Below are 17,777 nucleotides of genomic sequence, written 5' to 3' on the forward strand. Positions count from 1 at the left end.
AATTTTAGGACAGCATTGCTGACTATAAAACATGGTCTACTGAGTGGAGTAATGTTAGATGTTTTATCCATCCATCCATCTGTTCACCCAGATGGCAGAATGAATATTCTAAAAAAAAAAAAAACCTCCATGGATATTATGTAGAGAAAGTTGTAAGATTAAATGTAAAAAGAATACATATAAAACTGAAATTTAGGTATGAAAGATGAATCATACAAGTACAGCATTGAAGAACCCTACCTTGAGCACTGTGTACATGTGTAAAACACAATAGGTAATTAAAATGTTAGCATCAGCCAATTAGCTGCTGAAAATCTTTGCAATCATGTAAACAGAATTAAATGTCTGTCTCTGTGGTTTAAGAGTCATGTTTTCCTTGATTTTGTTTGCCTTACATCAGGCCATTTGGTTCTGCACACCACATTTAAGAGGAGGGCTGAACATTGGAATTCTCAGACTGAGAGTGGTCAGGAAGCTGTTGGAATGTGATTCTAGGAGCTGCTGATGGCCATCTTTCCAGGTACTTCTCTGCAGTATGAAGACTAAAGTCAACAAGTACGGGGACGGATATAGTTTGTCAGTATTTGAAGTACCTTCATCAAGAATCCATATTGCTACAGGTGAGTGCTTAGCATTTCAAATAGTATCAAATTCTTCACCAGAAAGGTTATTAGTTTAAGCAATTTTAGAAACATTTTCTTTTTTTTTTTAAGAAACAATTTCTTAATTGGCAAAATGAGTCATGTTCAAGATCAATGTGTTCGGTTAGCAACATTGTGCTGGTACAAAGTATAAAACTCCAGATAGTTCAGAAGACTTCTACAATTATTGTAATGCTTAAGGTCTACAGCCCATCAGTCTTAAGTTCTTCCAGTTCATGGGAATCCAGTCGTCTCACCTGACTATAAGTCTAGGTAGTTCTGCCATGAAAATATTGTTTCTGTACTGAAGCAAGCTTTTCATGCAAGGTGCTGTAAAGCAAAGACCACAAGCATGTGACTGTTTTTGTACCTGCTTGCTAATAAATGTTTGCCTTCTTTTTTGTGGGGGGAGTGCTGGTGAGCAGAATTTGGTTCAAGACTTGCTTTCTTTGTGATATACCATCTGTTATTGAAGTTACATACATGTGGTGTATGTGTGTTTGTGATCACGTGTGGTATCAGCTGCTACCTACCTCAATCCACAGGAAGATAGCAACATTTACCTCCCAAATCTGCTATTTGCTGAAATGATCAAACTGTGGCACATCTATTTGCAACAAGGGGTGGAGGTTTCAATACCAGTGCAGAGATGGCCTTGCAGCTTCAGGCCCCATACGTGGTAGAGTGAGCTCTGAGCTCTATTCACAAAGGTGAACAGAACTGCCTCATGGGGATGCCTCCATAGGCCAGGGCACTTTAAGACTCTCATGATAGGCACACAGTCAAAAACTACAAAACACATAAGGTACTCTACCATCCTGAGGTTGTTAAGTGGCACAAAACTTGGGAGCATTCCCACTCAAAGAATTATAGATAATAGAACAACTTAGAAAAAATTAAAATATAAGTATCTTTAAATGACAAGAGATACAGAAGAAGAAATTGAACGCATAAGATGACCATAGGATATTATTTCTTAAAAATTAGGGGAATGGGGTGCCTGGATGGCATCTGACTCATGGTTTTGGCTCAGGTCATGATCTTGGGGTCCTGAGATTGAACCCCATGTTGGGCTCCTGAGCTCAGCTCGGAGTCAGCTTGGGATTCTCTTTCTCCGTCTCCCTGTGCCCCTCTCCCTGCTCTCACGCTCTCTTCTCTCTCAAATAAATAAATAAATAAATAAATAAATAAAATACTTTAAAAAATAAATAAAAATTAGGGGAAGGTGTAAAAACAACAAAATAGGAATTTTAGAAATGAAAACATTATCATTGAAATGAAAAAGTGAAGAGATGGGATAAATGGTGCCTTAACTCCAGTGAAAAGAAAACTGATGAAATGCAAAAAAGCAGTGAAGAAATCAAAATATGGTGGAAGGAAATAAAGAAATGGAAAATACGTAGACTCCAATTTACCAGATTTGTCATGAAATAATGATACTGTAGGCCCTTTCCTTGCATGGGAGAAATATGTCTCTTCTTAGCAATGTGTTCATATTGTTATAGGTTTCTATAAAATTTGCAAAAGTGGGATTTCAAACTAAATTGGTTAAGACTGCTGTATCTTTCCAATGCTCTTGGTCCCTGTCACATATTCCTCATGTTGGGTAGCATTGGAATGGTTATGTATATCCATGGGAAAATTGACTTGGGGATATTTTGGGATATATTTATGTAGTGTGCAATAACTTCTCTGTGTAGCTAAGTTACCGTGGGGATCTTAAGATAGGAACAGCTTCCAGGAACAAAATACCTGGCATCATGTCACAGAAAGGCAAGGCCAGAGGTTGTTGTCATGATAGGAAAATGTCCGATAGCCCCCATCACTGAGGCAGTAAAACAAGGTTTTCCATTTGTATGTTCTTATTGAAGCATAATTAGCATACTGTGTTTTATTAGTTTCAGGTGTATAGTATAGTGATGTAATAATTCTATACATTACTCAGTGCTCATTATGGAAAGTATACTCTTAACCCCCTTCAAATACTTCATCCATTTCTCCCCCCCCCCCCCATTTTTCTGTATTTAAGGGTCTGGGTTTTTTTGGTTTCTCTCTTTTTTTCTTTGTTAGTTTATTTCTTAAATTCCACATGAGTGAAATCATATGGTATTTGTCTTTCTCCGACTTTTGATTACTGAAGCTTTGTAATAAAGTCTGGAATTGAGATACTTCTAGTTTTATGTATCTTTTTCAGGATTGCTTTGGTTATTCAGGGTATTTTGTGGTTTCATACAAATTTTAGAATTGTTTGTTTGAGTTCTGTGAAAAATGCTGTTGGTATTTTGATAGGGATTGCATTAAATCTGTAGATTGCTTTGGGTAGTATAGACATTTTAACAGTATTTATTTTCCCGATCCATGAGCATGGAGCATCTTTCCATTTCTTTGCGTCATCTTCAATTTCTTTCATCAATGTCTTTCACCCTCTTGAGTTAAGGTTATTCCTAAGTATTTTATTATTTTTGGTGCAGTTGTAAGTGGGGTTGTTTTCTTACTTTCTTTTTTGGCTACTTCATTATTAGTGTAGAAATGCAATGGATTTCTGTACATTGATTTTGTATCCGGCAACCTTACTGGATTCCTTTATCAGTTCTGGCAATTTTTTGTTGGTCTTTAGGATTTTCTTTCTTTCTTTTTTTTTTTTTTAGGATTTTCTATATGAAGTATCATGTCATCTGCATATAGTGAAAATTTTACTTTTTCCTTATAAACTTGGATGTCTTTTTTTTTTTTTTTTTAATTACTTGGATGTCTTTTATTCCTCTTTCTTGTCTGATTATTGTGGCTAAGACTTCCAGTAGTATATTGAATAGAGGTGGTAAGAGTGGACATCCTTGTCTTCTTCCCGACCTTAGTGGAAAAGTTCTCAGTTTTTTACCATTGAGTATGTTGTTAGGTGTGGGTTTTTTTTTTTTTTTTTTTTAAAGATTTTATTTATTTATTTGCGAGAGAGAGAATGAGAGACAGAGAGCACGAGAGGGAGGAGGGCCAGAGGGAGAAGCAGACTCCCCGCTGAGCAGGGAGCCCGATGCGGGACTCGATCCCAGGACTCCAGGATCATGACCTGAGCCGAAGGCAGTCGCTTAACCGACTGAGCCACCCAGGCGCCCAGGTGTGGGTTTTTCATATATGGCCTTTATTATGTTGAGCTCTGTTCCTTCTAAACCTACTTTGTTGAGAATTTTTATCATAAACGGAAGTTATACTTTGTCAAATGCTTTTTCTGCATCTGTTGAAATGATCATATGGTTTTTGTCCTTTCTGTTTGATGTGATGTATGATGTTGATTGATTTGTGAATATTGAACCACCCTACATCCTGGGAATAATCCCTCTTGATTGTGGTGAATGATTTTTTTAATGTATTGTTGGTTTTGGTTTGCTAATATTTTGTTGAGGATTTTTGTATCTATGTTCATCAGAGATATTGGCCTATAGTTCTCTTTCTTTGTGGTGTCTTTATCTGGTTTTGGTATCAGGGTAATGCTGGCCTCATAGAACGAATTTAGAAGTTTTCCTTCCTCTTCTATTTTTTGGAATAGTTTGAGAAGAAGAGTATTAACTCTTTAAATGTTTGGTAGAATTCACCTGTGAAGCCATCTGGTCCTGACCTTTTGTTTTGTTGGGAGTTTTTTGATTACTGATTCAATTTCATTGCTGGTAATAAGTCTTTAAATTTCTATTTCTTCCTGCTTCAGTTTGGTAGGCTATATGTTTCTAGGAATTTATCCATTTCTTCTAGGTTGTCCAATTTGTTGTCATATAATTTTTCATAATATTCTCTTATAATCTTGTGTATTTCTGTGGTGTTGGTGAGTCTGACTAGAACCAGCTCTTTGTTTCACTGCTCTGTTCTATTGTTTTTTAGTTTCTATATCATTTATTTCTACTCTAATCTTTATTATTTTCTTCCTTCTACTAGCTTTGGGTTTTGTTTATTCTTTTTCTGGCTCCTTTAGGTATAAGGTTAGGTTGTTTCTTTGAGATTTTTCTCAGTGCTTGAAGTAGGCCTAATTGCTATAAACTTCTCTCTTAGAACTGCTTTTGCTGCATCCAAAGATGTTGGACCATTGTGTTTTGATTTTCATTTGTCTCCATGTATTTTTGATTTCCTGTTTGATTACTTGGTTGACCCATTCATTGTTTAGTAGCATGTTATTTAAGCTCCATGTATTTGTTCTCTTTCCAGATTTTTTTCTTTTGATTGATTTCTAGTTTCATATCACTGTGGTTGGAAAAGGTTTATGCCATAATTTCAGTCTGTTTGAATTTGTTGAGACTTGTTTTGTGGCCTAACATGTGATCTATTTTGGAGAATGTTCCATGTGCACTTGAAAAGAATGTGTATTCTAATGTGTTGGGATGAAATGTTCTGAATATATTTGTTAGATCCATCTGGTCCAATGTGTCATTCAAAGTCACTGTTTCCTTGTTGATTTTCTATCTAGATGATCTATCCATTGATGTAAGTGGGTTGTTAAAGTCCTCTAGTATTATTGTATTACTACTGATTTCATCCTTTATGTCTATTAATAGTTGCTTTATGTATTTGGGTGTTTTTATGTTGGGTGCATAAATATTTATAATTGCTATATTTTCTTGTTGGATTGTTCCCTTTATGATTGTGTAGTTTACTTCTTTGTCTCTTGTTACAATCTTTGTTTTAGAATCTATTTTTTTCCGATGTAAGTATTGCTATCCCAGCTTTCTTTACATTTCCATTTGCATGATAAATGTTTCTCCATCTCTTCACTTACAATCTGCAAGCATCTTTAGGTCTGAAATGAATCTTTTCTAGGCAGCATATAAATGGGTCTTGGGGCACCTGGGTGGCTCAGTTGGTTAACTGTCTGCTTTTGGCTCAGGTCATGATCCCAGGGTCCTGGGATTGAGCCCTGTGTCAGGCTCCCTGTTCAGCAGGGAGTCTGCTTCTCCTTCTCCCTTTGCCCCTCCCCCAGCTCTTGCTCTCTCTCTCTCTCTCAAATAAATAAAGAAAATCTTTAAAAAAAATACATAGGTCTTGCTTTTTAGCTATTCAGTCACCCTATGTCTTTTGATTGGAGAATTTAGTCCATTTACATTCAAAGTAATTATTGGTAGGTATATAGTTATTGCCATTTTGTTACTTATTAGTTGTTGTTTTGGGGTTCTTTTTTTCCTTGTTTGTTTCTTTCTTCTCTTGCTCTCTTCCCTTGTGGTTTGATGGCTTTCTTTAGCTATGTGCTTGGATTCCTTTCTCTTTATTATTTGCATATCTATTAGGGGTTTTTGATTTGTGGTTACCATTAGGCTTATATGTAACATCCTATGCATATAGCAGTCTATATTATGATGGGTGCTTAAGTTTGAACCAATTCCAAAAGCACTCAATATTTACTCCCCCCTCCATACTGTATGCATATGATGTCATACTTTATATTCATTTATTTTGTGAATTCCTTGAATGAATTTATAATTGATTTTACTGCTTTTGTGCTTTAACCACCATACCAGTTTTGTTTTTGTTCTGTTTTTTAGAGTGTGAGCATTGGTTGGGGGGCAGGGCAGAGGGAGAAGGAGAGAGAATCCTAAGCAGGCTCCACACCCAGCAGGGAGCCCAACACATGACCATGAGATCAGAACCTGAGCCAAAATCAAGAGTCAGATGCTTAACTGACTGAGCCACCCAGAAACCCCCTCCATACTAGTTTTATAGTGATTAGTCTACTACTTTTATTATGTTTGTTTGTACCTGTGATTTTTTTTTCCTTTCCTAACTTTTTTTTTTACTCCTGATTATGACCTTTTATTTTCACCCAAAGAGTTCCCTTTAATGTTTCTTGTAAGGCTGGTTTGGTAGTGATGAATTTAGCTTTTGTTTTTCTGGAAAACTACTTATCTCTCCATCTATTCTGAATGATAGTCTTGCTGGATAGAACATTCTTGGTTGCAGGTTTTTTCCTTTCTGCACTTTGAATATATCATGCCACTCTCTCCTGGCCTGCAAAGTTTCTACTGAAAATCAGCTGATAGCCTAGGGGGTTTCTATTGTAACTGTTTCCTTCTACTGCTTTTAAAATTCTCTCTTTGTCACTACTTTTTGCCCTTCTTTAAATTACTGTGTGTCTTGGGTGTGGATCTGGTGCTTCCTGGATTTGGGTGTTTGCTTCCCCCCCACCCCAGATTAAGGAAGTTTTCAGCTATTATTTGTTCAAATAAATTTTCTGTCCCCTTTTCTCTCTCTTCTCTTTCTGGAATCCCTGTAATGCAAACGTTATTATGCTTGATGATGTCTCTGAGTTCCCATAACCTATTCTTACTTTTTTATTATTCTTTTTTCTTTTTGCTATTCATCTTGGTTGCTTTTCATTACTCTGTCTTCCCAGCTAGCTGGTTCATTCTTCTGCTTCCTTTAGTCTACTATTCATTCCCTCTACTGTATTTTTAATTTCAGTTATTGAATTCTTCATTGATTGGTTCTTTTTAATATTTTCTATCTCTTTGTTGAAGGTTTCACTGAGATCCTCCAGTCTTTTCTCAAGCCCAGTAAGTATCTTTATGACCATTACTTTGAATTCTCTATCAGGCATATTGCTTATCTCCACTTCACTTAGCTCTATTATGATTTTGTCTTCTTCTTTCAATCAGGACTAATTCCTCTGTCTCCTTATTTTGTCTAACTCACTGTGTTTGATTCTATGTATTGGGAAAGTCAGCTACATCTCCTGGTCTTAAAAGTAGTGGCCTTTTGAAGAAGAGCTCCTGTAGTGAAATATTCCCTGTTCACCAGAACGTGGAGCTTGAGGGCTATCTCCTGCATGTGTTGCATATGCCCTATTATTGTGGTTGACCTGCATTTGCCTTTAGTCCGGTCAGCTGCAATGGCCCTCTTTGCTTGTTGTGGGCAAGGTTTGGTCTCTGTGCTGTTAAGAGACCAGTCTGGGGCCACCTTGGCTTGTAGTTGGGTCAGATCAGATGCCTACCCTCAGTCTGTTGGAAATGCAGTTGCACTGAACTGCAGGGCACTCTTCCTGTGTTGTTCCCTGAGAGGCTTTCATTGGCGGGTGGGGCCCACCATTAGACCAGATGCCTGTTCCCAGTCTGTCTGTTGGAGTTGTAGTGACTCCAAACTACAGGGCTCTTTATTCTGCCCCCTGTGAGGTTTTTGTTGGCGGGTGGGGCTGGCAGTCAAGTCAGATGTGTGCCCCTAGCCCACTGTTAGGGCTGTAGTTGAGCCAGTGTGTGTGGTTATCTTCCTCTTTCCCCAGGGCAAGAGTCACTTTTGGAGTGGTGCTGGCCACTACTGGGGCTGCTTACAGAATGAGACACATCAGGCACTGCTTTGGAGGCACCCCTGAAGAGTGGGGCAGGTTGGATGGGGCAAGTCCACAGGAGTGTTTGAGCAGGGCAAGTGGTGTTAGTAAGCTAGGTGGCAAATGTTCACTGGTTTCTGTAGGTGTCCTGGTATCTAGGCTAGGAACGGGGAGTGGGGAGAGGGAGGGAAGAGAAATGGTGCCCATCAGCTCTGTTGTTTTTGGAAAAGTCTCCTAAAGATCATTGCCCCTCCAGTGCACATTCTGAGATTAGTAAATAAACCTTCCAGTATATACAGACACTTCTCCAACTGCTGCTTCTGTGCTGTATCTCAGTAAGGTTGGTTGTTATCCTATCTCTTTAATGGCAAGGACTCAGTTTCCTATCCCCCTCCAGTCTCCCAGAGCCCATCCTGATGATTTTTAAAGTACCCAGAGTTAAGCCCCACTGATTGTAAAAACTCATGACATTAAGCCCCACTGGTTTTCAAAGCCAGTGTTATGGGGACTTGTCTTCCCAGTGCAGGTTCCCAGTGTCCAGGGTGCCTGGTATGGGATCTGTTTCTCTCCCCTCTCCATGCTGTGATGTTCCCCCCATTTGTAGTTAATCTTACAGGGAGTTTGATGCCTGATTGAGTCTCTGCCTCTCCTATCATTTTCCACGTGCCCTCCTCTCTAGGGTTAGCTGTGGAAAGTCTCTCCTGCTAGTGTTTGGGTGTTTTCTGGGTTAGTCGCTCTGCTGTGGCAGTTATCTAGGTATATCCATGAGACAAGGTGCACTTAGGGTCCTCCTATTCCAGCATCTTCCCAGGCCCCAAGCCAAGAAACGAGGTTTTATACATCTGGAGTCAGAAGGTGCTCTTACAATTTACATATGAAAGTAACTTCCTAGAGGTTTTCCCCATATTTGATAATAATCCTAAACACAGATATTACCAATGATGAGTTGAGACACTAAAGGACACCTTTTTAAAGACAAATTATCAATAATAAGACCCAAACTAGAGAACAAACTGTAGGAACAAAATCTTCTCTTCTCTTCTCCCCTCTTCTCTCCTCTCCTCTCCTCTCCTCTTCTCAGTTCTTTGGCCAGTCTAATAATTAAATTGACATAAAAACAGAGTAACAGGAGAAAAACTTACTGGCATACATACAGGAGCTCATAAAGATATGAGATTCCCCAAAGTGACCAAAGCAGGCAGCTTTCGTACTTTTTAGACAAGTAAACAATAAATTTGTGAAAAATTGACAAAACAATGGGGTTTGGGCTTAGGGTAGCAAACTAGTGAAGTAACAGGTTTGTTTATACAGCTTTCTCAGCCCTGAATTCCCTATCTCTGGTGATAAGAATGCCTTCTACCTTGGTGGTATAGGGAGGGTACCCTCATATGGGAGATTTATTTCCTGCTTTTAAGGAGACAAAGGAGAGTCAGAGTGTCCTTCTTATACTGGCTGTTTCTTAAATAACTTTAATTCAGAATAATGAATATACCAAAGTGGCATATTTTGGGGTGGAATATATTGCTCTCTTTCAAGCCCAAAATATCTATTTCCTTAGCTGAAAAAGATATGACATAATTATTGTCATAGAAGAATATGCAACCAAAAATGAAGGAGGAAAAAGGTATTATGGAAGTACTCCAGCAGTTAATATACAAATTATATATTTTTAGACATAGGAAAAAAAGAAGGAAAGGGTGAAAAAAATCAAAACCTCTGCATCAAACACAGAAGAGGGGTATTATTATTATTTACAAATGAGGCTCAAAGAGTTTAAATGATTTACCTAAAATCAGACATCTAAGTGGTGGAAAGCAAACTCTGGTCTTCAGCCTTTTAGGTAGGTTACTTTTCTATCTCACCAAGCTGTGATGTTTCCTTCACTTCTAAAAGAAACTCTGAAATAACTCTGACATATGGTTATATTTGAATAATTCCAACTGACCTCAGTTACTGGAGCTGTACCTCTCTGAGAACCAATGCCTTTTATGGAGTGGTATAAGCTTGTTCAATGTGCCAGCATCTTTTATCAGAATTGTGTCTGCATACATATGTTCACATAATTTAATGTTCTTATTTCATTTTACTCTTTGGTGAGTGGGAAAAATTTATATGCAAGACACAGGGCTGACACAAAATAATCCCTTTACAGAAACATAGGAAAAATTTAATTGACTAGAATTCTCTCTTTAATTTCTTGTTTTCCATTCACTGTTCAAACCTATTCTTCCTCCACCAATCTCGAGAAGCAGCACTTGTCAAGGTCACCATGTTGTCTACTCAGTTTATCTTTGAAAAACACATCAACACTACCTGTATCTTGAAACACTCTCCTCTCTTGTCTTTTCTGACATCCCATTTTCTTGAAAATCTCATTTTCTGTTCCTTCTCATTCTCCTTTGTTGATATCAGCTCCTTTATGTCCAACCTCTAAATGTGGTAATTCTTTAAACCTGGTTGTGGGACCCCTCTCTCTCCCTAGATCTTACTAATCTCCATGGATTCTTGAGTCCTTGCCTCCCAGATTCATATATCTCGCCCAGATCTTTCCTTTCAATATCAGATTCTCACATCCAACTGGGTCTACTTAACATATTCATGTGATGCTTCCCGTCTCAAATTCAGTTATGTTTGAAAGGGAACAGGAGTTCTTTCCCTCATCCATTGTAGACACTCTTAGCCACCTGTGCAACTCTGCTTATCTTATATTTGATGCTGGTAAAACTCTGACTTTATTTTATTTCACTAGATGATATTTCAAGTAATTTTAGGTTTTGACAAAGACTAAGTGGAAAGTACAGAGAGTTCCCATACAGTCCCCCTTTGGCCCCCCACTTACAGTTTTCCCTACTATTAACATCTTGCATTAGTGTGGTATATTTATAACAGTTGAAACAAAATTGATAAGTTATTATTAATTGAAGTCCATAGTTTGCATTAATGTTTACATTTGTGTTGTATATGGTTGGCTTTAACCAATGGATAATGTCATGTATCCACCATTATAGTATCAGACGAATAGGTTTACTGTACTAAAAATCCCTAGCATTCCACCTATTCATCTCTCCCTCCCTGACCCCCTGGCAATCACTGATCTTTTTTTTTTAAGTTTTTATTTAAATTCCAGTTAGTTAACATACAGTGTAATATTAGTTTTCAGGTGAATGATATAGTGACTCAACACTTCCATACAACACCCGGTGCTCATCACAGGGTGTTTTGTCCCTTAATCCCCATCACCTATTTAACCCATCCCCCCCAACCACCTCCCCTCTGGTAACCACCAGTTTGTTCTCTATAGTTAAGAGTCTGTTTCTTGGTTTGCCTCTCTCTCTCTCTTTTTTCCCCTTTGCTCATTTGTTTCCCTTCTTAAATTCCACATATGAGTGAAATCATATGCTATTTGTCTTTCTCTGACTGACTTATTCACTTAGCTCCATCCATGTCATTGCAAATGGCAAGATTTCATTCTATTTTATGGCTTAGTAGTATTACAGTGTGTGTGGGTGTGTGTGTGTGTGTGTGTGTGTGTGTGTGTGTGTATCTTGCTTTGACAAAGCAGGAAAGAATATCCAGTGGGAAAAAGACAGTCTCTTTGATAAATGGTGTTGGGAAGACTGTACAGCAACATACAAAAAAAAAAAAAAAAAAAAAAAGACACTGGACCACTTTCTTACACCATACACAAAAATAAATTCAAAATGGATTAAAGACTTAAATGGAGACCTGAAACCATAAAAATACTAAAAGAGAACACAGGCAGTAATCTTTTTGAAATCGGCCATAACAGTCTCTTTCTAGATCGGTCTCCTTTGGCAAGGGAAACAAAAGCAAAAATAAACTATTGAGACTTCATCAAAAGAAAAAGTTTCTGCATAGTGAAGGAAACAATCAACAAAATAAAAGGCAACCTACAGAATGGGAAAAGATACTTGCAAATGACATATCCAACAAAGGGTTGATATCCAAAATAAATAATTTACAAAACTCAACACCCGAACAAAAAATAATCCAATTAAAAAATGGGCAGAAGACATGAATAGACATTTTCCAAAGAAGAGATACTGATGGCCAATAGACACATGAGAAGATGCCCAACATCACTGATCATCAGGGAAATACAAATCAAAACTGCAATGAGATATCACCTCACACCTGACAGAATGGCAAAAATCAACTACACAAGAAACAACAGGTGTTGGCAAGGGTGTGGAGAAAGGGGAACTCTCTTGCACTGTTGGTGGAAATGCAAACTGGTGCAGCCACTGTGGAAGACAGTATGGAGATTCCTCAAAAAGTTAAAAATAGAACCACTCATCTATTTAATGTCTGTATAGTTTTACCTTTTCCAGAATGTCACATAGTTAGAATCATATACTCAGATTGGCTTCTTTCACTAAGAAATATTAAGCATTTAAGGTTCCTCCGTGTCTTTTCATAGCTTGAGATCCCATTTCTTTTATTGATGAATAATATTTCATTGTATGACTATGCCACAGTTTTTTGATTCATCAAAAGATATCTTGATTGCTTCTAATTTTTGAAAATTATGAATAAAGCTGGCATAAACATTCTTATGTAGGTTTTTGGGTGAACATACATTTTCAACACATTTAGGTAAATTACTAGGTTCTGATTTTATTTTATTATTTGCACCTTCCTCACTTAATTTGGGGACAGGATTCTGTCTTCAGTCTCAGGGAAATATCCTGATTGATACAAACCAATATGGAGATCACTTTCTTCTTGCATGCAGCTGGGTTCGAGTGGTCATATTCTGCTGATAACACCCGAGTAAGGACTTCTGCAAGACTTCTAGAAAAATCTTTCTTCACTCTTAGGAAGGAGACAATGATCGGGATGGCCACTCCCATCTCTAGACAGGCTGATGCCTAAAACTCCTACCGCTGTTGTGGCTGAGGATAAGTCCTTTGTAAGGAATAGGAGAGAGCTAAGAGGACCGCAGGGAAGTAAACTTAGAGCTCTAAAGTACAGCACCTGGATCCTGTCCTGCTTACTTCTTTGTTTTATCAGATTACACTTTTCATAAGATTTAAAGCAAATTAACTGGGTTTTCTTTAGCCAACAGCTATCTAATTGTTACCCTCCCTAGTCTTCCTTATTCTAGTAAATGACATCATTGTTGTCTACATGGTCATTCAAATCAGAAACCTAAAATCTGTATTTAGATACTCCCTCCCTGCCTACTCCCTCAGGAAACTCCCAAGCACCCAGTCCATCTGTAAGTTCAACTGCTTCTTCAAAACTTTCTGTAGTTTATCCTCTTCTCTGTTTCTATAAACACACCTTAGTCCAAGCCACCATTGTCTTTTTGCCAGAATTACTGCAAGGTCCTCTTTTGTCCACTCCAGGGCCCTTCCAATCGTGTCTCCAGAAAGCAGCAACAGAAATAGAATCAGACCCTATGTTTAATGTCCTAGGTGACTTTTCATCGTTCCTAAATCAGTATCCAAATTCATCCCCATGGCCTCTAACACTCTGCATGATGTGGCTCTGTCACTGTCCAAACTCAGTTCACACTACCATTCTATTGGCTTGCTATCCTTTCACCACACTGATTTGCTTCCCATCCCTAGAAGACATCTGACCTACTTCAGGGTCTTTGCACTCTCTAGTCCTTCTGCTTGGACTGCCTTCTAACATGATGCCCTGCCTCTCTCACACACATGCACATACATTTCACATAATTGTCTCTTCACATTTTTAGATATCAGCATGAGGATCACCTTCTCAAAAGAGCCTGCCCTGAATACCTATTCTAAAGTTCCTTCCCTATTGATTCTCTCTGGTTTAGTCTCTTGTTTGTTTCCTTTTAAGCCATTGCAAGGTTTGTTTATTTGTTTTTTATTTATTTTACTGCTCTACTTACCCCTCTCTCCCACAAGAATGGAAGAGACAAAGGATTCCCCTTGTCTTGTTCAACATGATGTCTCCAGCACCTAGCCAATGCATTACATATAAGATGCAATATTCAGTGCTGGATGAAAGAGGAGTAATAAACTTTTCTTTTATTTAATTCCAGTATAATAAACATACAATGTTATATTAGTTTCAGGTGTACAACTTAGTAATTCAGTAATTTTATACATTACTCAGTGCTCATCACTAAAAGTGTACTCTTAATCCCCTTCACCTATTTTACCCATTCCCCCCACCACCCAACTGGTAACCATCAGTTTGTTCTTTATGAGTCTGGCTTTTGTCTATTTTGTTGTTGTTCATTTGTTTCTTTTTCTTATTTTTAATAGCCATGTCTATTGATCTTAATCTGGCATTCATTAAGCTTTGACTTATTTTTTTTTTTCACGAGAGTGACAGTGGAAAGGCAGAGAAAAGGGGAAAAGACAGTTAAAAGGTAAGAGGCATTTTATAATTTTAAAAGGTAGGAGGCATTTTATAATTTAACATGCTATGAATATTAGTATCTCATTTTAGAATTTGAAAATTCTCACTTCTGAGACATTTGATTTAGAGAGCATAAATAAAGGTCATTATATAAATTTTACAATTTTTATTCCATTTGAGTGGGAAAACAATCTAGTTCAGTAGAGATGACTGTGAATCCAGTGATCATATTCCTCTTGTGTGAGTTTATAAAGGGCTTGCAGATAATAAGAGGTCACTGGGATTACTATTCACTCTTGAGAAACATTTTTATTTAATGTCTGTCTTCTTGCCATGAGGAAAAGTAGCTTTATTAATCTTTCAGAAATACATTAGATGAGTCAATTATAGCCCTTCCATTAAGAAAATTAGATTTTTTTTTCATATTTGCACTATGTGGATGGCAATAAACACAGAAACCAAACATTTTGAGTAGACACTAGGCCTTTAAATTATGGAGCAATTTAGATTGATTTATCAAGCAGATGAAGTTGTTTAGAAGCAGGGGAAGAAAGAAGAAGGATTTAAAACACTCATTATCATTTAATCAATGACTAAATATTTTTTAGTTATGGTGATAAAACTTTCATTTAAAACCAGTACCTAGTTTAGAAATTCATTTATCAGCTGTCTTTTTGGAAGGATTCTAAGAGACACCACATAATTCTTAAAAATCTCTTTGGGAATATCAGAAAAGCTCTGGTTTCAACATGCCAGTTCATCTCTTTTCAGTGTATGTTTCTGTTGATAAATATTTTATTAAAATATGATACAGGTTTCAGGCTTCCCTATTAGTATTACCTTTCCTTCTCTTTCCCAAATCCCTTATGGCCAAGTTCAAATCTGTGGTATTGTGATTTATAAGAAGAAATATATATTTGGTGTTCCTCCGATTTATGGCACTGAACTCCTGAAACCATTGGAATTTCCTAAATGATAAGAACGAGGAAAGTTGTCTTTTATTATGTTAATGAGGTGAATTTTGGAAAACACCTAGGTAACCTAGTGATGGGGGTTGTTTGCCAGGAGACCCAACCATGTGCTTAGAAGATTGGAACTTTCTATCCCCATCCTCACCCCTGGACTTCCAGGAAGGAGTGAGGGGCTGCAGGTTGAATCAGTCACCAATGACTGATGATTTAATCAATCATGCCTATGTAATGTGATGTTCAGAGAGCTTCCAGGTTGGTGATCACTTGGAGATTGGGAGAGAGTGGCCCACTTAGAGAAGATGTAAAAGCTCCACGACCTTTCCCCATACCTTCCATCTGCATATTTCTGAGTTACATCTTTTTGTAATATACCAGTAATCTAGTAAGCAAAATGTTTCTGAGTTCTCTGAGTAATGCTAGCAAGTTAACCAAACCTAAGGAGAGAGTCATTGGAACCTTTGATCTATAGCCAGTTGGTCGGAAGCACAGGTGACATCCTGGACTTAGGACTGGCATCTGAAGTTGGAGGGGCAGGCCGTTGTCTAAGGACTGAGCCTTTAGCCTGTGGGATTTGATGTTATCTCCAGGTAGACAAAGTCCAAATTGCATGAAATTGTAGGAGAGCCAGCTGGTGTCCGAGAACTGCTAGCTGGTGTCCGAGAACTGCTAGCTGGTGTGGAAAAAACTCTCACACACTGGAATTGGGTGCGGAATCATAGTTGGTGATGGGAAATGGGATGAGAGTCAGAATCTGAAAGTCCTGCCAGGGACTCAAAGCCTCTGCTGATGGCCTCACAGAGCCCCTTCTCTCCTGAACTTCTATGCACCCTAAATTTAGCACTGACTTTTTCTGGTTTTGTCTTGCTTCTGTGCTATAGTAGAATAGATTGTTGGGTTTCTGGTGTAATCCTACTCTCCAGAATTGCTCCCACCTCTGGGCCACCAAGGAGTGTTGTTACTATACAGGTATGTTTATACTACCTGATCTTTCTCATAGCCATATCGATTTGATCACAAGAGGCCAACACTTGATTCCTGCCCAGCCAATCATGCTTTCTTTTTAGGAATTTAACATTTGGATGTGAGAACAGCTAGTCCTTCTCTGTGGGTTCCTTGAAAATAACTTTGTAATCAGAAGTTGTCTATTCACATGCAATCATAGCAGGGGATCCCATCTGGAGAGAGAAGCCTGGAGCAGCAACATGATGGGAAACAGATGAAGGTGGAATAGCTGGGGGAGAACTCAATGATTGTCAGTCCTTCATCACATGACCTTATGAGGCCAGGCTTTTGTTCTTTCTTTGGGTTCCATGAGCAACCCTGATATTTCGATAATAAATACCCTTGTGTTGATTTGGCTGGCCTGACGGTCTTAATACACTAAAGAAAGTTGGAAAAAATATATATTTCTCATCTCAACAGTGACTGTATATTCTAGGATTTGAAAATATTTGTGGAAAGAAAGGTCAGGAATGATAGCTTCTCCTCTCAATGAGAACAGCACTGGACTCACAATAACTACTTCTTAAACTTAATCTTCAAATTCCATTTATTAAAAGTAATATAAGTGTAAGAAAAATAATAATCTAGGACTTTCCTTTCGGAAAGTATTGAACCTTATATGGATGTTTTCAATTTAAAATTCATGGTTCCAGACTTCCTGGCTGGGTGACTTTCGGCAAGTCACTTAATTGTTTCAAGCCTCTGTTTTTTCACATCTAAAATGGGGATGCTAACAGTGCTGTCCGAAAAGCTGTTGAGAGGATTAACTTGGAGAATGTGTATATAGGGTAGCATATAGTTAGCATGTCTGGCAGTAAGAATCGAATGTTCCAAATGAGAGAAAAACTCTAATATTGGCTTTAACAATAAAAAAAAAAAAATTATCCTAGTGCACGCAACTGAATAGGCCAGAGTTGTGACAGCCTTTAGCAGAAGTTAACTCACTGATGACATGATTTCTCTACTCTGCCTTTTGCAATATCAGCTTCATCCTTGGGTTCCATCCTGAGGTCCCTTGGCAGATGTGGGTGCTCCCCACTTAGTAGCAAATTGGATGCAACCATCCCAGCTGTCACATCCCTATGCACACAATGCATTAGCTTGGAAGAGGGGTATATCTTTTCACACATGCCTCACAGAAAACTCATTGGTTCTAATTGGATCCCTTACTATGCCAGTCACTGTAGGCCAGAGGATGGGATGGGATTTACTGATTGAATTGTCAGCACCCATTTCTGATGTAGGAGTAGTGGAAGGGATAGGTCCCCAAAGGAAATGTAGGGAGTTCTTTTCAGAAGCAAGGGGAATAAATTTGGAATACATGTCTTTTACAGCTCAATAAGTTCAATAAATGTACCTTCCTTTTACCTTTGGAGGGATTTAAAACACCTACACAAAATAGAATATATTATTTTCCCCAATATTTTGTTATGTATGAGCTCTTACAATTGTTGCATAAACTTTCTTTTTTTTTTTTTTTTTTTTAAGATTTTATTTATTTATTTG

The 17,777-nt window shown here is 37.9% G+C and overlaps 1 long non-coding RNA gene across 1 annotated transcript in view; it reads left to right on the forward strand.

Moving 5' to 3' along the window:
• The first annotated feature begins 406 nt into the window (after window positions 1–406).
• Window positions 407–17,777, forward strand: part of LOC116634505 — a 40,335-nt gene continuing 22,964 nt past the window's right edge. The window contains exon 1 of the long non-coding RNA XR_004299984.1: window positions 407–620. This is a non-coding gene — a long non-coding RNA (uncharacterized LOC116634505). The remainder of the gene's footprint in view (window positions 621–17,777) is intronic.

This window comes from Phoca vitulina, unplaced genomic scaffold (genome assembly GCF_004348235.1).
Source record: "Phoca vitulina isolate PV1807 unplaced genomic scaffold, GSC_HSeal_1.0 scaffold9, whole genome shotgun sequence".
Lineage (NCBI taxonomy): Eukaryota > Metazoa > Chordata > Mammalia > Carnivora > Phocidae > Phoca > Phoca vitulina.